The sequence below is a fragment of the Lissotriton helveticus genome, chromosome 7 (genome assembly GCF_964261635.1).
Source record: "Lissotriton helveticus chromosome 7, aLisHel1.1, whole genome shotgun sequence".
Taxonomy (NCBI): Eukaryota; Metazoa; Chordata; class Amphibia; order Caudata; family Salamandridae; genus Lissotriton; species Lissotriton helveticus.
In genome coordinates this window covers 1,042,181,811-1,042,197,958 of record NC_136068.1, presented here as the reverse complement: position 1 = coordinate 1,042,197,958, position 16,148 = coordinate 1,042,181,811, and positions in this window count along the sequence as shown.

Here is a 16,148-nt window from a genome sequence, read left to right as displayed (position 1 = left end):
TGCATTCTACCTCCCCGTCCTCCACCGTGCCTCCGGATAAGGAGAGCCGCTGGATTGATTCGGCTGGGAGGAAGGCGTGTGGGACGTCTTCCACGACGATGAAGGCTTCCAGCGACTCGGCGTTACTGGGGCGGTACGACCGTGCGCTGTGGGATTCCATTGAACAGTTCAAGGGACCTTGTCCCGCGTGACAGGAAAGAGGACTTCATGGAAATCGTCCAGGAAGGGATGCTGGTCTCGAACCAAGCTATCAGCGCTGCGGCGGACATTTCCCTGTTGGCTGCACATGGATACTCGGATATTTTTCCCTGAAATCTACCCCTGAGGCGGAAAGCCGGGGGTCATTTAGCTTACCTCTCAGAGCGCTATAATTTGCAATCTTGATCACGAAGTACTGCATTTTAAAAGGTGTATATATTTTACTGGTGTATTTTTAGTCTGTACTTACACGCACGTTGGGCGAGATTAGCATCGCGCCAACGACTTGAATCACATTTTGTGCATCCATGGTGCAGCCGATCTAGGGGCTGTCACCGGAAATACACACCCCTCAGACGCCATCTTGAGGGGAGGAAACGGGCGCGCTCCAGTTGTTGGACGCTCCGCGCCCTCCCAGCATATTTAAGGGACGGTAAGGAGTAATCATGTGATTTTCCCTGAAATCTACCCCTGAGGCGGAAAGCCGGGGGTCATCTAGCTTACCTCTCAGAGCGCTATAATTTGCAATCTTGATCACGAAGTACTGCATTTTAAAAGGTGTATATATTTTACTGGTGTATTTTTAGTCTGTACTTACACGCACGTTGGGCGAGATTAGCATCGCGCCAACGACTTGAATCACATTTTGTGCATCCACGGTGCAGCCGATCTAGGGGCTGTCACCGGAAATAGACACCCCTCAGACGCCATCTTGAGGGGAGGAAACGGGCGCGCTCCAGTTGTTGGACGCTCCGCGCCCTCCCAGCATATTTATGGGACGGTAAGGAGTAATCGTGTGATTTTCCCTGAAATCTACCCCTGAGGCGGAAAGCCGGGGGTCATTTAGCTTACCTCTCAGAGCGCTATAATTTGCAATCTTGATCACGAAGTACTGCATTTTAAAAGGTGTATATATTTTACTGGTGTATTTTTAGTCTGTACTTACACGCACGTTGGGCGAGATTAGCATCGCGCCAACGACTTGAATCACATTTTGTGCATCCACGGTGCAGCCGATCTAGGGGCTGTCACCGGAAATACACACCCCTCAGACGTCATCTTGAGGGGAGGAAACGGGCGCGCTCCAGTTGTTGGACGCTCCGCGCCCTCCCAGCATATTTAAGGGACGGTAAGGAGTAATCGTGTGATTTTCCCTGAAATCTACCCCTGAGGCGGAAAGCCGGGGGTCATCTAGCTTACCTCTCAGAGCGCTATAATTTGCAATCTTCATCACGAAGTACTGCATTTTAAAAGGTGTATATATTTTACTGGTGTATTTTTAGTCTGTACTTACACGCACGTTGGGCGAGATTAGCATCGCGCCAACGACTTGAATCACATTTTGTGCATCCACGGTGCAGCCGATCTAGGGGCTGTCGCCGGAAATACACACCCCTCAGACGCCATCTTGAGGGGAGGAAACGGGCGCGCTCCAGTTGTTGGACGCTCCGCGCCCTCCTCCAAACCTCCCCACTGACATGTATAAATACAATCAATCATCTCGGCCGCGCAGCGGGCGCGCCGGCGGTGCGCTGAAGGCGCGCCAAAGGCAAGCCCGTCTGCGCCCGTCCGCGCTGAGTCCGGGCCTAGGGCCATACCCCCTGGCCGGCCTCGATTGGATCAAAGGCTGGTGTACACTCGATCGGCTTTGATAGAGCTGCAGCCTTCACCCAACTCTTGCTGCACACGCCAAGACCCATACAGTCCATTATATAATGCTAACACCACATGTGTGGACTGTAATACTATGATTCATATTTATAATCATAAGATTCGAAATAAGCCTTTAACCCCATATAGCGGTACAGACATCCTCATGGGCTTAATCAATGCGCGCTCTGCTTGCAAACATCGTCAGGAAATAGCGGATCTAATTACTGATAACAATTTAGATATCCTGTTCATAACAGAGACTTGGACCGATGATGCCTCCGGTCCGGATCTAGTAATCGCCGTACCACAGTGCTATAAAGCCTATCGATTGGATAGACAAAGGAAAAAAGGAGGAGGACTGGCAATTATAGCGCGAGAAAGGTTCTCGGTTAAAATAACCCCAATCCCTATCACCACTGGCGAAGCCCTTCAGTTTAGCATTAAGCTTACTCCCCTCATTAATTTCAACGGTATACTGCTATATCGACCACCGGGTGCGAGGTCGGCGTTTTTAGCAGATATAAGCACGTTAATGGAATCACTAATATTGGAAGAGTCTCCTACTATCATGGGGGACATGAACTTCCATTTGGAATTAGAAGACGACAAGGACACTCGGGCACTCATCTCAGATATGGCCACTTTGGGGCTTAGACAAATGGTCACAGCTGCCACTCATCAAGCAGGACACACTTTAGACGGCATCTTTTCCAATATGGAGAACTTACACATATCCAATATCCAACCGATGCCCTGGACTGACCATTATGTAGTATTTAGTACACTCAATATTAATGAAAAACGGAAGAACAAGAGTAATAATCTAATTCCTCGATCAGTCAAAGTCTGGAAAAATATAAATGAGTCTGAACTCAAAAGTCTTCTGGAAAGTACAAGCCCCCTGCTGTCTAAGGATTCAAAAATTGCAACTCAGCAATATCACGACTGGATTGCTCACGCCACGAATATGTTAGTACCAACTAAAATATTATCTAGTAATAGAAATACCCCAACCGCGCCATGGTACACGGATGGACTAAAGAGACAAAAGCAGCAGAACAGACATAGGGAAAGGCAATGGCGGCAAAACTATAACACTGAGGATAAGGCAAAATATAAAGAGTCACTGAGTGTTTATAAAACCATGATCATAGAAGCAAAAAAGAAAAAAAAACGTTTTTCTCAGCGTAAAAAGAAAACGCCAAAAATTCAAGTAGGCAACTCTATGATATTACCAGATCACTGTCTGGTAATGCCCCCGATCTTATTCCACCTCCCTCACAACTTCTCTGTGACGAATTGGCACAATTTTTCTTTTCGAAAGTGAACGATATCTATCAGGCTTTCTCGTCGCGACCTATAATATCTGCCCCATCGGTTCTTCCTATCGACAATGCCTTGACAAATTTACACCCACTCACCACAGATCAGATAAAGGCTCTGGTCTCTACTATTAAATCCGGATCTTCGTTAGACCCATGTCCTCTTTCGGTGCTCTCTCCGGTGATGGATACACTCATCCCAGTCATCACTGCAGTTTGTAACTCGATATTGACCTCCGGAACTTACCCAGACTTCTTAAAGAACACGCTGGTGAAGCCTCTGTTGAAGAAAGAAACCCTTGATAAATCAGATTTAAAGAACTATAGGCCTATCGCAAGCCTTCCATTCATTGCTAAGGTGATAGAAAAGGCCATGAATCACCAACTAGTCGAGCATCTAGAGAAACATTTTCTTCTGGATGAATCGCAATTCGGTTTTCGGAAACATCACGGCACGGAAACCGCGTTAATCAAGGCCGCTGATGAGATTAGGACAATCAGAGACCAGGGAGCTACGGCAATGTTAGTAATGTTGGACCTATCAGCGGCTTTCGACACGGTCGACCACAAGATCTTGCTCGACCGTGTCGAAAAGAAAGCCATTCTTCTCACTGCAAGGGATCTTATTGCATCTTTTTTGGCTGATAGATCCCAGGCAGTCACCTTGGGCCCTTACCACTCAGCTAAGATGTCGCTCCCGTGTGGGGTTCCACAAGGCTCATCCCTAAGTCCGACACTATTTAATATATATGTGTCGGACCTTGCTAATGTCATCAAAGCATTTGGGATGAGCATAACCTCATACGCGGACGACACTCAACTCGTTTTAGCCATCAAAGACAACGGTCCTGAGGTGGCAGAGTGCTTCCAACGTGGAATGTTAGCAATTGGAGAATGGATGGCAGCGAACTGCCTTAAGATGAACTCCGGAAAAACTGAGGTACTCATCTTTGGTCCGCTTTCTCCTGACTGGTCAGTGACCTGGTGGCCTGTAGCCCTGGGTGACCCCCCCAGGCCTGCCTCCAAGGTCAGGAATTTGGGCATAATTTTCGATGGTGACCTCAATTTTTTAGCACATGCAAATAAGATAGCAGCTACTGCCCATCATAAGCTAAGACTGATCAGAAAAATTCTCCCATTTTTGCCGGAATCTGCTGCCAAAACCCTGATCACTACCCTAGTACTATCGTCCCTAGATTATTGCAATGCATTGTTTCTGAATGCTCAGGTAAGGGTTACCACCAAGCTTCAAACTATTCAGAATGCAGCTGCTCGGCTGCTCTCGGGGACTCCCAAGTTCTCTTCTATAGCTAACACCATTAGGAAATACCATTGGTTGACCATCTGCAACCGAATTAAATTCAAATCCTTGTGCATTGTATATAAAACAATGAACGACCCGGGACCTCAGTATTTTAAGAACCAGCTTATAATAATAATAATAAAAACATTTATAAAGCGCCTGGCTGCACAAACAGTGTGTCCCCGCGCTGACTGCAGACTCAACTAACAGAGGGAAAGGACGGAAGAGGAGTAGGGCACTATTATTGGGGGAAGAGATGAGTTTTTAGTCTGGCTCTGAAAAGGGTTTCTGAGGGTTCCATGCGCAGATGGACGGGGAGGGCATTCCAGTATTTTACTCCAAGGTATCGGAAGGAGCGACCCCCCATTTTGGCTCTGTGAATACGAGGGAGTTTGAATTGTGTCATTCCTGAGGATCTCAGATCTCTGATCGGACGATGGATGGTGAGAAGGTTTCTTAGATAGATGGGTCCCTTGTTATGGGCAATCTTATGGGCATAGCAAAGGCTTTTAAATCTAATTCTTTCCCTAACAGGGAGCCAGTGAAGTTTTGCCAGCACCGCTTTGGAAGATGTTCTTTTAGGAAGACCCAGTATCATGCGGGCTGCAGCATTTTGTATGCATTGTAGCTGGTGTAACTGCTTTTGGTTCACGCCTAATAGGAGGACGTTTCCGTAGTCCAAATGAGGCGTTATGAGAGCGTGGACAATCGTTTTTCTGGCTTCCGTCGGGATGAGATCTATGATTTTTCTCAGGATTTTTAACGTGCCCATGCACTTGCCTATAGTTTTGTTAACTTGAGATTTTCCTGAAAGATCGGAGTCAATCATAATCCCTAGATTTTTAACCTTCTCTACGGGGCGGGGAAAATCACCCAAAGCTGCCGGCCACCATGCCTGGGACCATATTGAGGTTTTGTTCCCGACCACCAACACCTCCGTTTTGTCTCCATTTAAACGGAGGCAGTTGTTGTCCATCCATGTGGCGACAGCAGCCATGCAGCACGAGAAATTGGTGGCAGATTTCTCACTGTCTGGGGTAAGCTTGAACATAAGCTGGGTGTCGTCCGCATAGCTAACAATGCCCACCCCGAAGTTCTCTACGACGCGAGCCAGGGGCTCCATATAGATGTTGAATAAGGTAGGGCTCAAACTAGAGCCCTGTGGAACCCCGTAGCTCACGTCACGAGAGGATGATTTGAAGGGTGGGCAATGTATCCGGAACGATCTTTTAGTGAGGAAAGACTTGAACCAAGCCAATGCTTGTTCCTTCACTCCTATATCCGAAAGTCGGGACAGCAGCGTGGCATGTAGCACAGTATCAAAAGCTGCGCTTAAGTCTAGCATGACCAACGCTGCTGTCTCTCCCTCGTCCACCATCTTGCGAATGCATTCCGTGGAATATAAAACAGCTGATTCCGTGGAATAGCCAGGTCTAAAGCCTGACTGTGTCGGATGGAGAACATCTTCTGATTCTAGAAAGACCATAAGTTGTTTATTGACTATTTTTTCTATAATCTTGGCACATTGTGGCAAGAGGGAGATGGGCCTGAGATTTAGGAATTGGATAACAGGGATATTCGTTTTTTTTTTTAGAGGGATAACTTGTGCTGTTTTCCAAGCCTCAGGCACATAACATTCTTTAAATGAGAGGCTTATCATGTTTCTTAATTGGTCAATGAGACACTTTTCCATGATGTCTTTGCTTTTTGCCAGAGGGCACACATCATTGGGGGAACCTGAGTGGATACTATTGATGATGATGGCCAGATCTTTATTGTCAGGTGTGGTAAATTTGGTAAGGATTGACTTTTGAGTGGGGGGGTTTCTGGACCTTGTCTCTTTTCCTGATGTAGAGGGTTTAGGAAAGGTAGCGTGAATTTTCTCCACCTTTTCGACAAAGTAGTCAGCTATTTCTTCGCCTATGTCATTAGAGTAAGTATCTTGTGTATCTAAACATGTTGTATCCGTGAGTTCCTTATAGATGCGAAATAATTCTTTTGTAGGCTTGGTGGCCTCTTCAATTCTAGTTTGAAAAAAAGCGCTTTTTTCCTCTCTTATCAATTTCTGATATGATTTTAGTTCTAATTTATAAATTTCCTTAAGTTCAGGAGAGTAGCATTTTCTCCACTTGCGTTCTGTCGCTTTACAGTGTGACTTAGCGATTTTAATTTTTTCCGTGTACCAAGGTTCTGACTTAGTTCTCCTAACTAGGGGCTTCGAGGTCCACGGGGCAATTTCATCTAGTGCCTTGCTCAACCATAGTTCATAGTTGTTCCAAGTGTCTCGCAAGGAGTGTTCTATGGGCGGGGGGTGTTTTTTTAATTCGTTAATTAAGCGTTCGGGGGTGTAGTCTTTCCAGTTTCGGCGCTTAGAAAACAAAGTTTTATTAGGAGCAATCTTAGAGATGTTAATAAGGATGTTAAAAGTGATTATATAATGGTCTGACCATATTATAGGGACCGGGGGGGATATTTCAATTCCTTCCCAGGTGGCAAACACAGGGTCTAGTAGGTGGCCATGTTGATGCGTGGGGTAAGTTGATAACAATGTTATTCCCAACGCATGCAATGCTGTCTTGAGTATTTTAGCCTCTTTAGCGTTGTCATCTTCAAAATGAAGATTCAGGTCACCTAAAATCATAAAATTATTATGCTTTATAGCTAACTGAGTAGCTATTTCAATTAGTTGATTGCAGAAAAGGGTTGCATTGCCAGGAGGGCGATATATAAAGAGGCCAGTAACGGTCATCATCGGGGTCAATTTTATGGAGAAAGTACCACATTCACTATTAATGATGGCTTTGTTAGTGAGAGTACATTCCAGTTCCTTTTTACAAATCAATGCGAGTCCTCCACCGCGTTGTTTAGGCCTATCAATTCTTAGCAAACTGTAGTTAAGGGGTATTGTCTCTAAAATATCGGGGGATGAGGATTCCTCTAACCATGTTTCAGTAAGAAACAATACATCAAAATCTTGTTTATGCAGTAGATCTCGTATTTCCGTTTTGTGTTTGATCATGGATCTACAGTTAAGCAGCATCATTTTTATTTTGGTCTCGGGGGTGTCACAAGTAGGAACAATAGGGAGTGAATCGTTACATGACTTGCAATGCGACGGGATCATCATAGGGTCAATGGTATGTTGACAAGGTTTAGTGGAGATCTTACCCAGTTCTAGAAGGGTTGTTCTCGAGTAAAGAGTTCTTGGCTGATCAACCATCCTATCAGTCAACCGATGAGGGTCAGTGGGGCCATGATGTCCTGCCCCGTGCCCCGTCTGGTCACGGACGGGCGCAGACGGGCAGGACTCTGGCTTGACTCCGGCGCGCGATCGGCGCGCCCGCAATGCGCGTCCGCTGCGCGGGGCCATGCACGTATGAATAAATGCCCTCAGTAGCGCGACGTGCAGCGCGAGCCCTCACTAAGATGGCCGCTGCCGGACTTCAATACTTGCCTAGACCCCACTGATGCCGGTCAAATGACTGACCACACCCCCAGGGCAGGCGAGTAAGTGTCTCTCAACTAAAGATTCAATTGAATTGAAGGAGCAATAGTCTTTGCCTAGATCGGCGCTGAGTAAATAAACAATGCGCTATTACTTAAATCACTACTGAGATACCAGTCTATGTGCTTTTAGCTCAGTGCTGGGGGGAGGGAAAGGACACACAGGGAGAAAGATTAAAACAAAGGTTCTGTGGGTTTAAAAACGATCCTCCCGGCTCAAGCCTCAGGAGTAAAGTCGAAGCAATCTAAAGTGCACGCTAACTTTCCCTGAATAAATGCCCTCGGTAGCGTGACGTGCAGCGCGAGCCCTCACTAAGATGGCCGCTGCCTGACTTCAATACTTGCCTAGACCCCACTGATGCCGGTCAAATGACTGACCACACCCCCAGGGCAGGCGAGTAAGTGTCTCTCAACTAAAGATTCAATTGAATTGAAGGAGCAATAGTCTTTGCCTAGATCGGCGCTGAGTAAATAAACAATGCGCTATTACTTAAATCACTACTGAGATACCAGTCTATGTGCTTTTAGCTCAGTGCTGGGGGGAGGGAAAGGACACACAGGGAGAAAGATTAAAACAAAGGTTCTGTGGGTTTAAAAACGATCCTCCCGGCTCAAGCCTCAGGAGTAAAGTCGAAGCAATCTAAAGTGCACGCTAACTTTCCCTGAATAAATGCCCTCGGTAGCGTGACGTGCAGCGCGAGCCCTCACTAAGATGGCCGCTGCCTGACTTCAATACTTGCCTAGACCCCACTGATGCCGGTCAAATGACTGACCACACCCCCAGGGCAGGCGAGTAAGTGTCTCTCAACTAAAGATTCAATTGAATTGAAGGAGCAATAGTCTTTGCCTAGATCGGCGCTGAGTAAATAAACAATGCGCTATTACTTAAATCACTACTGAGATACCAGTCTATGTGCTTTTAGCTCAGTGCTGGGGGGAGGGAAAGGACACACAGGGAGAAAGATTAAAACAAAGGTTCTGTGGGTTTAAAAACGATCCTCCCGGCTCAAGCCTCAGGAGTAAAGTCGAAGCATAAACCAGCCAGACAGCTTCGATCGGCTAATTTAAATCTATTAGTCACTCCACGATCAAAAACTGTTTCTTGGGGGGGATCGTTGCTTCTCAGTGGCCGCATCCAAGCTATGGAATTCCCTACCTCAGCACATCAGGTTGTGCCCCTCCCTGCTACAATTTCGCAGGAGTCTGAAAACGTGGCTTTTTGACCAATAATTAGTCAGCACCTGATGAGTAAGCGGTAGGCCTAGGGGAATTTCAGCGCCGAGACGCCTACGGGTATTCGTCGCGCTCAACAAATGCCAAAAATAAATAAATAAATAAATAAATACTGCCACGGTATCAATCAGCGACGCCACGCTTGGCTCCGACTTACGTCGCTCAAGCCTGAGGCGCAGCAGCGAGTGGCTAATCTGCCGTTTTCCGGCGAGACTCTATTCGGGAAACATGCAGATGACGAAATGGCCCGGATGAAGGCCGAAGCTGAAACCCTGACGGCTGTGGGCTTGGAGAAGCCCAAGGACAAGAAACCCTACCGCCAGTTCCAACGACGGTTCGGCTCGCAGGGTAGAGGAAGAGGGCAGTCTTCTGGGCAACAGCAGCAGCAGCAACAACAGCAGCAATTCAGAAGACCCTTCCAAAAACGTCAGAGGGGTAGAGGTGGACAGCAGTCCTCTACCGCGAACAAGGGCCCGGCCGGGTCTCGACCCTGAGCGGTTACTTCCCCTTCGTCCGTTACCCGCTCCGGTGGGGGGAAGCGTTCAATTTTTTCTGGCAGAGTGGAGAAAAATTACTCAGGACAAGTGGGTGCTGAATATTGTTTGCAATGGATACAGTCTTCGGTTCACCAGCCCACCTCCATCGATTCCTCCGGTCAGCTCGCAGTATCAGCAGCGCGAACTCCAGGCGGAGGCCGATATCCTGTTAAGGAAAAGGGCGATAGAAGATGTACCTCTGTCTCAAAGAGGAAGAGGTCTGTACTCCCGGTTCTTTCTGGTACGCAAGAAGGACAAGAACGAGTTCAGGCCCATTCTGGACTTGCGACAGGCAAACAAGTGGATTCGCAGAGAAAAGTTTCGCATGCTGTCGTTGCATCAGATTTATCCTCAGCTGCAACGGGGGGACTGGCTTTGCGCCATAGACCTACAGGATGCATACTTCCATGTGCCCATTGCACACAAACACAGGAAGTTCCTGCGATTTCAAGTCGGCGCCAACCACTATCAATACACGGTACTTCCGTTCGGGCTGAAGTCTGCGCCCAGGACGTTCTCGAAGTGCATGGCAGTGGTAGCGGCACACCTACGGAAGAACAAGGTGTCTGTCTACCCGTACCTGGACGATTGCTTGATCAAGGCCTCCTCCTTCTCGGAAGCTCAGGCACATTTCCAGAAGACGTGCGTTCTTTTGAACAAGCTGGGGTTGCACATCAACATGTCCAAGTCGATTCCGACTCCGGTCCAGTGCATTCAGTACTTGGGAGCCTCCATCAATACGCTGTCAGCAAGCGTGTCTCCTTCGGAGGAACGACGATTATCACTCCTTCGAAAGGCTCAGGCTCTCATGTCCACTCCATCGACGACAGTGAGGACGGTGTCTTCTCTGCTGGGGTCGATGGCTTCTTGTATCTTCCTGACGCCACATGCGCGGCTGCACATGAGACCGCTGCAGGAGTGCTTGTGGGATCAGTGGGACCAGAGGAGAGGATCTTGGGACGACAAGATACGACTGTCTCTACATGCTCTTCAGTCTCTGAAGTGGTGGTGCTCGAAGGAGAATCTCCTCAGAGGGGTTCCCTTCCACAAGGACATTCCCACACAGACAATCGTGACGGATGCTTCTCTCCAGGGATGGGGAGCACACTCCGGAGACCTACAGATTCAGGGGACGTGGTCCCCGATGGAGTCCACGTACCATATCAATTTCCTGGAACTCAGAGCTGTTCATTTGGCACTGAAGGCTTTTCACCCCTCCTTCCAGACAAACTCTCTGCTTGTACTGACGGACAATACGACCACGATGTATTACCTCAACAAGCAGGGGGGCTCGAGATCCCGCACTCTGTCGCAGGAGGCGCAGGCGATCTGGCACTGGCTTCTGGCCCGAGGTCTGACGATAACGGCCACCCATCTACCAGGTGTGCAGAATGTTCAGGCAGACGAACTGAGCAGACTGATTCAGGAAAACCACGAATGGGTCATAAACGACGAGGTACTAGGAGAAGTCTTCGCAAGGTGGGGAACTCCAGACGTAGATCTGTTCGCCACCGCCGAAAACAGCAAATGCCGAGACTTCGCCTCCAGGTACTACCAGCCGGGGACGCTGGGGAACGCGTTAAGGATCAACTGGTCGAACAGCTTTCTGTACGCTTTTCCACCAATTCCCCTGATTCCGACGGTTCTCATCAAGCTGTCCCAATCCAGGGCAAAGATGATTCGGATTGCCCCGGAATGGCCCAGACAGTGGTGGTTCACGGACCTGCTTCACCGGTCTCTCCTTCCTCACATGAAGCTGCCGTGCAGGCCGGACCTTCTCACGAAGTTCGGGGGCGGGTGTTGCACCCCAACCTCTCGTCTTTGAGTTTGGCGGCATGGCTCCTGAAATAGTGCAATATGGCCATCTGAATCTCCCAGAGGATTGTATGGACATACTGAAGGAGTCTAAGCGACCTTCCACTAGGACTTCGTATGCTTATAAGTGGAAGAGGTTTTGCATCTGGTGCAAGTCTAAGAACTATGACCCTACGACATGCAAGGAGGATGTCATCCTTCCATATCTACTACATCTGGCACAGTCTGGCCTTAATGTTCATTCCATTAAGGTTCATCTGGCTGCTTTGACTGCCTACAGGAAATGCCCTTCACAGACTTCCTTCTTCCAGATCCCTGTGATCAAAGATTTTCTGGAAGGCTTGAAGAAAGTATTCCCTCCTGTCAGGCTTCCTTCGCCTTCGTGGGACTTGAATGTGGTGCTGTCCAGATTGATGAAGGAGCCTTTTGAACCCATTCATAAGGCTTCGTTGCAGCACCTGTCCTGGAAGGCGGCGTTCCTTGTGGCCATTACGTCGGCCCGCAGGGTGAGTGAAATTCAGGCGTTGTGTTGCCAAGAACCTTATACTGTATTTCATGCTGCTAAGGTTGTTATGCGTACTCACCCTAAGTTTCTTCCCAAGGTTATTTCTGATTTTCATATCAACCAGACTATAACTTTACCTACGTTCTTTCAGAATCCTTCATCTCCAGCGGAAAGGTCTTTGCATTCCCTGGATGTGAGGAGGGTGCTGAAGTTTTATCTTGATAAGACCAAAGATATTCGTAGGTCAGACCAATTGTTCATCAATTATGGATCAGTCCGGACAGGTCTTGCTACCTCTAAACAGTCCATCTCGAGGTGGATTGTGTCCTGTATACAATTGTGTTACTACAAAGCTAATAAGACCTTAGGGGGCAAACCTAAGGCTCATTCCACCAGGGGCAAAGCTGCCACGACAGCTATGCTTCGTAATGTTCCCATTGCAGAGATCTGCAAGGCGGCCACTTGGAAGTCGGTCCATACCTTTGCTAAGCATTACTGCCTGGACGCTGATGCCAGGGCAGACGCTCAGGTTGGGCAGGCTTCGCTGCGGAATCTGTTCGCACAATAGTGGCGTTATTTCTTCTTTCTCCACCGCCGCTTGGTGTGGGGATGGGCTTGCCATTCTATTCACTAGATTATGACTATACACAGAGATCCCCTACTACAGAAGGAGTAGTTTCTGTCCTGTAACTCCAGTTCTGTAGTAGGGGTATCTCTGTTATAGTCATAAGCGCCCGCCCTCCTCCCCGGTGGAGAGAGATATTCATGTACGGAATGCTACAGGTCTGGCGTGTTATGCCTTCAAAAAGAACTGAAAGTAATTGGGACCTGCAGTGCATTCTGGGATACTGTGAAGTTCTGGAAAGTTCTCTTAAAGGCACAGTATCCTGTTCTGAGCCACATAATGGCAGCCTATGGGGCTTGTCTGTCCAGGTCCTTCTCTCTATCATTCCAGAGGGTTTTTTGCTGTTAAGCAAGGGAAATCTGTACAGACTTTGCTGTTTTGTGGATTTTTTTGGTGGAATTTCTAGTTGAAGTACTGGACAGTGTAGCCTTTTTTAGGCTGCATTATCTGTCTTTAAATTCTCTCTTAAGTGTCTGTGCATTTCTGCATTTTTCGACACTCTAAGAGATTATTTTTGATTGCTCCGGGGTCCACGCTCATGGGCGGGACTATTCACTAGATTATGACTATAACAGAGATACCCCTACTACAGAACTGGAGTTACAGGACAGAAACTACTCCATATGAAGATACCTGCTATGTTTATAAATTGGTGTGGATCTCGTTATTGAATTGTGTGTATCATTTATTGATTGTTGTGTGTATTTGCAGATGTCTTGCACTTCTCCCTGATAAGCCAAAGCCTGCTCTACCATACTACCCCCTAGAAGAGCACCTTGGAATTGCTATAGCAAGCCCCTGTCCACTCATAAGGGAATCCCTGGACTCTTTGCACAGTAGATCTAATTTTTATAAATCCTATAAAGAGCCAGCTTCCTGCACTCTTATTGAGTAGGGTTGAAGACTTTCCGTGCACTACAATCACTGGAACTAGATCACCAAAGATGCAAGGGTGCTCTCTGTTGAAGGGCTGTTCTACAGCTCAAGAAAGCAAAGGCAAACATGACTGATCTCAGACGAGACAAAGTAAGGGCTCACTGATGGGAAATTACTCATTATCTAGGAGTCCTTGTTATCCGTGTCGTGTCTCCCAGTATGTGGAGGGCCATTGGGATTCACGAAACACAAGATAGGTGTGGCAATACCAGCTCCAACCCCACCCTCCCTCAGTGGGTGTCATGCTTCCTCATTGGCTGCGCCACACAACATGACTGCTTTGGATGAGGGGTGGGTGAGGCTATTGAACTAGGACCTAGAAAAAGTAAAAAATACCTATGCCCTAGACCCAAGAATTTTTGTTTATTGAGGGTGGGCTAAGGGATGCTTAAAATCTATGGGGCTGCTTAGGACTGAATATTATTCCCGCATCAGAATAAGTCAACGTGTTTCAGTCTTTAAAACTGCCCCATAAAAGATCCCAGGCTTAATTCAGGACCTAGATGTTTACTTTCCTAACTCCTTGGATAGTGCTGTTCATTTATCCATCGGCAAGCATTGACAATATACCTGCTGGACAGTATTCACTGAGTCTGCATTTTTGATGATCCTGTGAATTGTGTAAACTTAAAACACCAATCCTAATTATACTGAGACATAACTGAGGTTATAGTCCAAGGTAATTCCCAGAGATTTGGCCGAGTCCACAATGGTCGGGGGACTGTTTAAGGCTATGATAGCTTTAATCCATGTCTGGATCTCAGAGTTGCATTTGGGCGGGGAGATTAGGAGGAACTCAGTTTTCTTAGTGTTGAGTTTGAGTTGGTTGGAGGAGAGCCATTGGACGGTCAGCTTCAGGGCCTCATTCAAGGTGAGGATCTCCTCAAGAGATTAGATTTTTATGTAGATCTGAGTGTCGTTGGCGTACATATGGTAGGAGATATTTGCAGCGCGAAGGACTTCGGCAAGGGGTTCTAAGTAGAGGTTGAAGATGGTGGGGGACAAATTTGATCCTTGAGGGACTCCCACCGTGACCAAGGAATGAGCGGACAGGTTGCCGTTGATTAGGAATCTCTGAGATCGGTTTTGGAGGTAGGAACTAAACCAGTCGAGGACTGTGCCATCTAATCCCATCCGAAGTTTGAGGCTTTCAAGTAGCATCTCGAGTTGACCGTGTCGAAGGCCGAGGATAGATCTAGGAGGATTAGGAGACAGGTTTTGTCTTGGTCAAGGGTTTGTAGGGCATCATCGACGATGTGGAGCATGGTGGTTTCAGTGCTGTGTCCAGGTCGGAAACCAGATTGGCAGTCATCGAGTAAATGGAAGTTGTTGATGTGGTGACTTAGCTGTAGTTGCACGCACTTCTCCAGCACTTTAGCCAAGAGAGGAGTGTTGGAAATTGGTCTAAAATTGTCAGGGGAGGCTGGGTCCAATGACTGCTTTTTAAGAATGGGGAGGACTTGGCCCGCTTTCAGAGAGTTCGGGATTGATCCCTGCCGGAGTGAGGCGTTGATTATCGCAGTCCAGCTGGGAATAATGGATTGGGCAGCGGTCGCAAGACAGTTGGAGGGGTGCGGGTCGTTGAAGTGGTTGTTCAGGTTTAAGGTGGAAAGGATTTTGGCGACAGAGTCTTCATCATAGAGTGAGAAATCGGTCCAGTGTACTAGATTCTTAGGTGCGGACTGGAGGCGGGGGGGAGGAGGCAGAAAGTCAGGGTTCGGTAGAGGGAGTAAGGCAGCACTAAGTTCCTTGGCTTAGGTTTTGATGTTGTTTGTGAAAAACAAGGAGAATTCCTCGGATGAGATGAGAGTCTTCGGGTTTTCTTTCGCTGTTTTAGACAATTTGTTCGATTGGTGTTTGACCAGCTCAAAGAGTTTGCGTGGTTTGTTCTGGGCATTTCCTAGTTCCGCTCTGAAGAACTCTTTTTTTGAGTTGAGGATGTTCTTGTATGTATTTCTGGCCTGTCGGAGAAGTTTTAGGTGATCGGCCGAGGGGTGCTTTCTCCAGATTCTTTCGGCTTGTCGGAGGGATCTCCTCTCGTCGTTGAGGGAACCAGTGAACCATGGGTCTCTATGTTTGACTTGAGTTCTTTTTAGTTTAAGAGGGGCTAGGTCATCCAGAATGTTCGACATCGTTGCAGAGTAGTGATCATTGAGGTCTCTACCCGATGTGATATGCAGAGTTGCAACGGATCTCAAGTTCATTGTGGTCTAGGTTTTTGGTGTCTCTGACCCAGCATTTAGGAAGCCCCGGTTGTGGTGTCTTTGTCTTGCGGGTGCCAGGTAGAAGGAAGGCGATGGCGTGGTGGTCAGACCAGTCACAGGGGTCTATAGAGATAAGCTTGACGGTTGCCTCCTTAGAGATGATCCAGTCAAGAGTGGCCCCTTTCGAATGGGTTGGGAGTGAGCAGGCTTGGGTCAGGGTTTGACCGGCCAGGAGGTCTTTAATGGCATTGACATGAGGATCCTTAAGATCGTTCCAGTGCAAGTTGAAATCTCCGAGGAAAATGTCTTTGGTG